The sequence below is a fragment of the Coturnix japonica genome, chromosome 29 (genome assembly GCF_054131305.1).
Source record: "Coturnix japonica strain WE chromosome 29, WE-NBRP24, whole genome shotgun sequence".
Lineage (NCBI taxonomy): Eukaryota > Metazoa > Chordata > Aves > Galliformes > Phasianidae > Coturnix > Coturnix japonica.
Window position 1 is genome coordinate 5,187,334 of NC_140691.1, and position 9,892 is coordinate 5,197,225.

The window sequence follows — 9,892 nt, forward strand, 5'->3', positions numbered from 1 at the left end:
TGTCTCCTTTCTTGTCAGGAAGAACTAAAAACTCATTGGGGAATGCATTCTGTCCATCTGGCGTAATAGGAAAGTGCAGCATTGTCACATCCACAGGCGGCAGGACACCAGCATCCACAGTTTCTTTCTGACTGACAGCTGAGAATTTGACAGCCTCTACGACCTCATCACCCACCACCGGGAGACGCTGCTGTCATACAACAAACTTGAGATGAGGCTGACAGAGCCGGTGCCTCAGTCCAACCCTTGCAGCAACACAGTCTGGGTGCCATGGGATGGTACAAGAGGGACCATGCCAATTCCCCTGATGATTTTGTAAGCGGTGTATAGGGATATGCTACCAATGGATATAAATCCCCCACAATTCTGTTGATAACCCTTGAATCTTGTAGTATCTGGTAGTTCCTGTACATTTTTCTAATCATGAGGATGGGTGAGTTGTATTTTTGACTCACTCCACCAACATCCAGAGTTTCTGAAAATGATCAATTATTGGCTGGATTTCTTTCCTGTCTTTGAATATGAGGAAGAACTGTTTAATCCAAACTGGCTGAGCTCCCTGCTTTATTCTGAATGCCATTGGTGCTGCAGCCTTAGCCCTTCCTTGAGTTTGCACAACAAACACCCCAGGATGAACATGATCACTTACTTCATCTGAAATCCCAGTCCCTGCAGGGGTAGTGATCAGTGCAAAACTAAGCAGTTCTATTAACTGTTCTTCTTTTACTTCAGACTCCAGTTTTCCTTTAGACTTTATTTCAACTTCCATTTTTTTCTAGTAATTCTTGCCCTAGTAAAGGCTTTGGTGAATGTGGCATCTACAAACCTTTGTGTATTCCTACCTGTTTACCTAGAATAAATTGTAAAGTCTTAAGAAAGCAAGACTTTTCACTTTGGGGTAATAGTTTCTGCTGCTGTTAAAAAGCCATTTATGCATAGTAAGAAGCACCCATATCCACCAGGAAATAAACCACCTTATCCTGCTTCCCTAGCTACAATTTCACCAGTGGATCTGCTAGGGTAAACTTTGAAATCAGAGAAGGTTCCCTCTCACTTAGCTTGGTAGGATTTCTCCACCAGTGTCCCACTGCAGTTTGCACACTGCTTTCGTTCCAGTTGGGCAGAGAAATCTTGGGGTGAGCCGAAAGTGTTCCCCCTCTCAGCTGGTCCAGCAGCCGAACAGAGCAGGTCCCATCTGGGTCACCAAACTGACTTGTGTAATCAAACTCTGAAACCCAGAGTTAGGTTATAAAGCAGGGATGTGTTTATTCAGAGCAGGGTACAAAGGGGAATCACTCCTCCTGTCTTGCACACAAGCATGCAGAATCATTACATATTTCAAAACCAAGCTCATACATATTCAACAAATCTACAGGAACTCATCTACATATTCATAGGCAGTAGATGCATGTTTTTGCTACATGTTCTGCAGTTGCTCCATGCTCTGGACAGCTCCCGCTGTCACTCCACCCCTCATAATGAGCTCTGCAGTCACTCCTGCTACAGGTCCTGTAGCTGTTCCAGGTATTGTGATAAGGAAATGAAACAAATTCCTCCGAAGGGAGGTGAACTGTGCCAGGAGGTTCAGCCCTGTGGTCACTCCAACCCCTCCAAAGAGCCCAATGGCTGCTCCAATTCAGTCACAGGTCCTGTGGTGATTGCAGCTTTGGCAATGAGCTCTGCACTTGTTCCAGTTCCTGCAATACCCCGACAGCCGCTTCAGCTCCTACAGTGAACCCTGTGGCTGTTAAAACCCCTGCAACAAGTCCTGGACTTGCAAACAGCTTTGCATACGTATTATTATCTGTGCGTATATGTTTGCTAATTCATATGTTGTATATATGAGAAAATATTCTAAATATATTATGTATATATAAATACATTTGTCATAATTATTATCATTTTCTCTTTATCTCAACCCATAAACTTTAAACCACAGCACTGCCCTGAGTCCCTTACTGATCTCCTTGGGACTCTTCAATCTGACCTAGTCACGCAGTAAAGAGCACCAAAACATCTCGAAGCATTCTCAGGGAGCAGCTCCTGAAATATATTCCTTACACCAGCATTGGAAGAGGCCTCCAGTCCTTCTCTGAAGGGGCCCTGTTGTTATGGCAGTACCAGCAAGGAGACCAGCTCTGACACAGTCGTTCATATTGCTGGCTACTGACTGCAGCCCCGGAGTGCTGCTGTAGAGACAACTGGACTGTTTTGAGATACATAGGACCTTCAGGCCTGCACAAATGAGAGGACTTCAGAGCATTGTGGTAGTGTAAATAGAGCAGGATTTAAAAGAGCACTATGTTCTGCTGTCTGCGGCTGTACCTCCCTAAGACCCAAACAAGGTAGCAAGAGAGAAGGGCTAAGGAATAGTCAATTTTGAAAGCTTTTTAGGTATCTTTTAACCTATTCAGGAGATCTGTTTACATGAGCTCTTGGAGTGAGAAAAAAGAAAGTGGGTAGGAAAGAAGTGAAATAATTTGCAAATTTTTTTTCCTACAGATTGCTGTACCATTCACAATCAAACAATGATGTATCAATAAAACATAAAGAACCATCACTGGGAACTATGTGAGGAAGATGTGCACATTATTGAAGCTGGAATAGTGCGTATTGCAACACCTTCCAGAGAGCCTGCTTGATCTCTCTGTTCCTCATGCTGTAGATAATAGGGTTCAGTGTTGAAGGCACTACTGAGTACAAAAGTGCCACCACCAGGTCCATGGATGGGGAGGAGATGGAGGGGGGCTTCAGGTAGGCAAAAGCGGCAGTGCTGACAAACAGGGAGACCACGGCCAGGTGAGGGAGGCACGTGGAGAAGGCTTTGTGCCGTCCCTGCTCAGAGGGCATCCGCAGCACAGCCATGAAGATCTGCACATAGGACACCACTATGAAAACAAAGCATCCAAAGACTAAACTGGCACTAAAAATGAGAAACACAACTTCCCTGAGATTTGATTCTGAGCAGGAGAGCTTGAGGATCTGGGGGATTTCACAGAAAAACTGATTCACAACATTCCCATGGCAGAGAGGCAGTGAAAACGTACTGGCAGTGTGCAGCAGGGAATAGAGAACCCCAGTGCCCCAGGCAGCTGCTGCCATGGTGGCACAAGCTCTGCTGTCCATCAAGGTCCCGTAGTGCAGGGGCTTGCAGATGGCAACGTAGCGGTCATAGGACATGATGGTGAGAAGGGAATACTCTGCTGAGAGGAAGAAGAGAAAGAAAAAGAGCTGTGCAGCACATCCTGTGTAGGAGATGGCCCTGGTGTCCCAGAGGGTGTTGGCCATGGCTTTGGGGAGAGTGGTGGAGATGCAGCCCAGGTCGAGGAGGGCCAGGTTGAGGAGGAAGAAGTACATGGGGGTGTGCAGGCGGCGGTCGCAGGCTACGGCTGTGCTGATGAGGCCATTGCCCAGGAGGGCAGCCAGGTAGATGCCCAGGAAGAGCCAGAAGTGCAGGAGCTGCAGCTGCCGCGTGTCTGCCAACGGCAGCAGGAGGAACTCACTGATGGAGCTGCTGTTGGGCATCTGCTGTTGTTCCTTGCCTCAGAGACCTGTTCAGAGTGCAGAAGATAATGACAAGTCCAGATGATTCTCAAAGACATTCCTCCTACTATACTATGAAATGTTTTCATTCTCCTATGACAATATTCATTTAGCAACTCTAATTGAATTTAACTTCATTAAGTTCACCATTCTATAAGCAGAAAAAGCACATGGAGCTTTAACCTTCCTTTCATCTTCTAATCTTATCCCATTTCCCTGGACTTTTTCATCTGTTTCGTGTCTCATATCTTTACCCTCACTGCTGTTAAAAACCTCAGTCCCAACCTTTGTGCCCTTCACTTTCTGTTCTGGAAACATGCCTATTTGCAATATAGGTGCATTATTCTTGTCAACAAAATTGATAATTTCAACTAGTTCCACCCTTGGAAAGGTTCATTTTTCTTGAAAGGAGAGGCTGAAAACACTTCACGTGTGACAGTTCACATAACAAGCAATTGACTGAAGAAGAATTGGGAGTCTCAGAGCTGTGTTTATGTTTGACAGACTCTTAGACTTCTGCTTCGAATCCTTCCCCCTTCTGTCCAAACAAGAAATAGAAAATTGCTACCTTGGCTTTCCTCTTGCAAAGTACCCACAGAAACTTTCAGCTGTGCAGTGGAGCTGTGATCCCCCTGCCCCAGGCAGCGGCTGTGGCAGCACAAGCCCTGCTGGGGGGCTCCTTCCCCCCACACGTCTCCCCGCAGCGCCCTGGGCAGCTCCCCGGGCAGGCTGAGTGCTGAGCCTGGCAGGCGGCAGAGTCCCATACCCGGCACACAGCCCCTGGGGCACAGCAGGGACCCTGCTCTGCAGGACAGCCCTGGGCACCCGCCTGCAGCCCCGGCTGCACAGCCTGCAGCCGTGCTGGGACACGTAGCCCTCAGGGCTGTGCTTTCATACTGCAGTATGGAAGCCCTCAGGTAAGCAGAAGGCTTTTTCCACTGTAAAGAAACATTCATTGCCTGAAGCTAGATCTGCTTCGGGATGTTCCATATTAAGTTAACCCTCTATGAATAGCAGCTGCATTACCTACTGCAAGGGACTTACTGTGTCATGGCCTGTGAGCAATGTTCCTGAAGTGAGCTCACAGCCCGCTCACACCGCACACATCCTGTAAGCTCTCTCCTATTTCTCTTGTCTCTGTCTTTCACCTGCCAGCTGTGTGTGCACAAGAGCTGCTCCTGGGCACAGCTGTCTCTCTACAGCTCTGCCCACTTTTATGAGCTCCCTGTGTCCCAGGAGCGCGGCCAAGCTCAGTAGCAGAGGATGTCAGTTTTATCCTTCCCGCTCATTTCCCCTGTGTTGTCCCTGGGTCCTCGTGGCCATCAGCTCCTGAAAGACAACAGTATCATAACAGTTCTTTGAAATCTGCTGAGTTATCCACCAGTCATTTCCTGACATCTGGTGAGTCCTGCTTGAGAATGTTTGATGAAACAAAAAGGGCAACCAGACAAGGACAAGGAGGGTTGAGACAGCTTCTCTGTGCAGGGCAGTGATCCAGCCGACGCAGTGCAGGCGCCTCATCCCTAGATGGAAAACCTGGGGCAGAAATGGGATTCAGCTCCCCATAGAACCTTGGGAGCTGGGATTCCTCTATTTCAGCTCAGATGTGCACAAGGAGTTGCACAGTGCTGTTTTAATACCTTCTTTAAACAGAACTATAAACAAATAAACAGTAAATGTTTGCTGGATTCTTCCTATTTAAACTCTCTCCAGGTATCTCTCCATTTTGCTGAACAAGTTCTGATAACCTGAAATAGATAACAGGAAGGCACAAGGCACAAGATGCTCTTTAGGTTAGAATGGGTCCCAGGGCTCATTTGCTGCTGAGTCCATCAACCACCAGTGCAGAGAGAAGTTTGCACAAACTGCTCAAGAAGACAAAGTCAGAAGTAACAGTGAAGTTTCTTGGAGTACTAATGGGTCCACTGAGGGCCATTACCAAGTAAGCTTCCCAAGGCACTAGTTAGAGAAGATAATTGGAAGCCATGACAACAGGCAGGGAAAGGCACTGGCATGCTAAGAAACCTCTCCTTTGCCTTACGAAGCAGACAGGTCAAGCCCTGATTGCAAAACCAGAGGTAGGGAGATCCTGTCTCTCATGTTGGCTCAAGGCACTTCCTGGGGCAGTGAGTTGGAAGTCTATATGATGTTAAGTGAAAGACATGGGAATGGAAGATCCCAGGCTCTGCATGTGGTGCAAGGATGCTGTTAAGTTCATATCCCACATGTGCCCTGTGTCTCATCGCAGGATGTGGGGCTGTAGCAATGCAGAGCAAAGAGGGACAAACCTTTCCTCACCCAGCTGGCAATAAATTGCTTGATGCGCTCCGGGGTACCTTTGGCCTTCCTGGCTGCCTGGGCACACTGCTGACTCACTTCCAATTTTATGATGAGCAGGACCCCCAATCCTTTTCAGTCAGACCTCACTCATGTGTCCCATATCCAGTCAGTGTGTATGTCCAGCATTGCCCCTACCCAGGTGCACAATCAGGCACTTGTTCTTGTTATACTTTATGCACTTGGTGCTTAGTACCAACTGGTACCCACTTCTCTGACTTGTCCACATCTCTCTGCAAGTCCTCTCCACCCTCAGTGGAGGCAACAGCACCTCCTCATCTGGTCTCATCAGCAGACTTCCTCAGAACATCTTCTAGTCCTGCATTCAAGTCATCTGCATAAACATGAAAGGAAACTGGCCCTAAAATGGAACCCTGGGGAACTCTGACAGTGACCATCTACCAGCCCAATGGAACCCACTGACTATAATCCTTTGGGACAAAACTACTGGCCAACTGCTCACCCGCCACTGCTGGTGAACCTGAAAGGCAAAATGTCAGCGTGCTGGGACAAACAGACAAACACCAATATAGTTACTTATAGCTATGTCAATTTATTGCCCGAAAAGCCATGCTTTTATAGGAGACAGACAAGGGCGTCCAAAAATCACAGACGCTAATTGGAGGAAAGCTACTGCAATAACAACCCTATAACCCCCCTTCAAAGCCACGAGCCATTCATTCTTTTCCTAGAGATGTCCTTGGTTCTCATGCTGTTTATCCTGCTCCGCAGCTGCTGCTCTTTGAAATCTTTATCTCAATCCATGGCTACTGCTCTGTAAAATTCTTCTTGTATTACAACACACCACGTTCTGTTTCTGTCTAGCTGTATGCAGGAATTTCTGTCCATAAGGGTGCTGGAGAAATAGTATCAAAAGCTCTACTGAAATCCTCAAGGATTGCATCAACTGCCTTCCCTTGTTCAGCTCAATGGATAAAGGTGTCATAAAAAGACTTGACAGGGGGGTTGGAACTACATGATCCTTGAGGTCCCTTCCAACCCGAGTAATTCTGTGATTCTGTGATTCTGTGATTCTGTAATTGTACTTCAGCTGTTTTTCCATAACTCCCACCATCATTTTCTCCGTAATTTTATCAAGCACTGGAGTGAGACTGACAGGTCCATAGTACCCCTTGTAATCTTTCTTGCTCTTCCTTACGATAAGACAACATTTGCCAGCTTCCTGTCAACTGGTATGACCCTAGATTTATTAGATGCCATTGAAATGCGAGCCCAGAGCATACTAAATTGTCATCAGTGCAAGAACGTAGATGTGCCATATGTTTGCAATGCCTTGAAATCCAGACTATGCCACAGATGGAGCAGAGAGGAAGATCTGCCTCTTCTGTTCTGAGCTCATCCTTTCGGTAAGCTGAATATCACTACATACTCCATGGGGACAGGTGCAAAAGACACACTGGGTGCCCTAAGCACGGGGCTGAGGTGGTATTTAGGATGGCCAAGAATACCTCCCTTCTGGCCCTCAGCTGATGCTCCAGAAGGAGGTGTCTATCTCATAGATTTTCCGTCACGGTTTACAAGCACTAGCACAAAACTAGGATCACCCAAGGCACCTTGGGCATCACTGAGAGTCTGTGTACGAGCAGTGCAGTCCCTGTGGAATAAAAACCAAGGATTCAGATGAGGGACTCACACACAGACACCTCACTGTGCACATCTGAACTCAGCTAGGTGAACTTGCAGCTCCCATGGTTCTTTGAAAAACTGATCCCAATTCAGCCCCAGGGTTTCCATCTGAGGATGAGATGACTAACACTTGAATAAGGATTGGATGGTCTGATGATAACAGGACAAATAGAAATGGATTTAAATTAAAAAGGAGAGACATAGGTTAGATGTGAGGAACCTATTTTTTTACACAGCAACACTGGAAAAAGTTGCCCTCAGAGGCTATGTATACCCGATGGATGGGATCCTGGGTTTACTCTGGGTTTACCCTCACGTCAGTCCATGTTTCTACTCATACTTTTCTCTAGGTGAACTCTCACTTTACTCAAGGTTTTACTCACAGTTTACCATCAGGGAGTGTGATCTGGAGATGGGCTGGTGGAGTGACTTGCTGGCATCCCTGAGGGAAGGCTGCCAGGCAGATACCCCCAGAAAAGTGGTTGACTCCCTGCCCTGTCACAGTCAGACAGACCTGACTGATGAGGAGGGTTGGAAGAGAGTCCCAACTCAACATCACAGGAGCCCCCCCATGCCTGCCTAGCCCTCGACCCCTGCTCTTTCTAAGCAACAGGTTTGACACTCTGAAATCTGAAGGAGATAAGAATGGGGAGGCAATGGAGGATCTGCCTAGGAGAGAGCCTAATGCAAGGCAGTCACTACCAAGCCTTGTGACTTTCTCTGCCATGAAAGAAAGAAGGGTGGTCGTGGTGGGTGACTCCCTTCTCAGAGGAATATGGAATGCTGGCCAAGATCCCCTGGAGCGCTGCCCTCAAAGATAACGACGTTGAGGAGAGCTGGCTACTGTTCAAGGATGCCCTCCTGGCAGCACAAGAGGTCTCCATTCCCCTGATTAAGAAAGTGGGCAGGAGAGGTAGAAAACCGGCATGGCTCAGCAAGGACCTGCTAAGAGAACTGAGGGTGAAGAAAGGGGTGTACAAGCTCTGGAAACAAGGCTGTGTCACCCGGGAAGAATACAGGGATGCCGTCCGAACTTGCAGACGTGGGATCAGGAAAGCCAAGGCGCAGGCAGAACTGAACTTGGTGAGGGGTGTGAAAAACAATAAGAAAACCTTCTACAGGTACATTGGCCAGAAGAGACAGGCCAAAATGGGCGTACCTACTCTGGTAAATTTAAAAGGAGAAATGGCTTCAACAGATGAAGAGAAAGCTGAGGTGCTGAATGAGTTCTTCACCTCGGTCTTCACAGGTGGCCAGGATTCTAGTCTTTTTCACGTCCCTAAGTCTTGCACCCCCATACCTCCATGTGGGGACCAAGGAGGTAAATCCCTCCCCACTGTAAGGGTAGAGCAAGTCCGAGAGTGCCTCCTTAGACTGAATGAGTATAAGTCTATGGGGCCAGATGGCGTGCATCCCAGGGTCCTGAAGGAGCTGGCTGAGGTGGTTGCTGAGCCGCTCTCCATCATATTTGAGAAGTCGTGGCTGTCAGGTGAGGTCCCGGATGACTGGAGGAAGGGTCACGTCACTCCCATTTACAAGAAGGGGAGCAGGGACGACCCGGGTAACTACAGGCCGGTGAGTCTCACCTCTGTGCCTGGGAAGATGATGGAGCAGATCCTCCTGGACAACATGCTTGATCGCATAAAGAACAAGCATGTGATCCGAGACAGCCAGCATGGCTTCACCAGGGGAAGGTCATTCTTAACTAATCTTGTGGCCTTCTATGATGGAGTGACGGCGTTGGTGGATGAAGGGAAGGCGACCGATGTCATTTACCTGGACCTGAGCAAGGCCTTTGACATGGTCCCCCATCACATCCTCATCTCCAAATTGGAGGGAGGTGGATTTGATGGGTGGACAACTAGATGGATAAGCAATTGGTTGAAAGGCCGCAGACAGAGGGTGGTGGTCAATGGCTCTATGTCCAGGTGGAGGCCGGTAACGAGCGGCGTCCCTCAAGGGTCTGTCTTGGGTCTGGTGCTCTTTAGCATCTTTATTAATGACATCGATGAGGGAATGGAGTGCACCCTCAGCAAGTTTGCTGATGACACCAAGCTGAGTGGTGCAGTCGATACGGTGGAGGGAACGGATGCCATTCAGAGGGACCTTGACAGGCTGGAAAGCTGGGCTCGGGTGAACCTAATGAGGTTCAACACGGCAAAGTGCAAGGTTTTGCACTTGGGCCGGAAGAACCCCAGGCACCTGTACAGGCTGGGAGGAGTGGTCCTTGAGAGCAGCTCGGCTGAAAAAGACCTAGGGGTCCTGATAGATGAGAAACTTAACATGAGCCAGCAGTGCGCTCTGGCAGCCCGGAAAGCAAATGGGATCCTGGGCTCCATCAGGAGAGGGGTGGTCAGCAGGGATA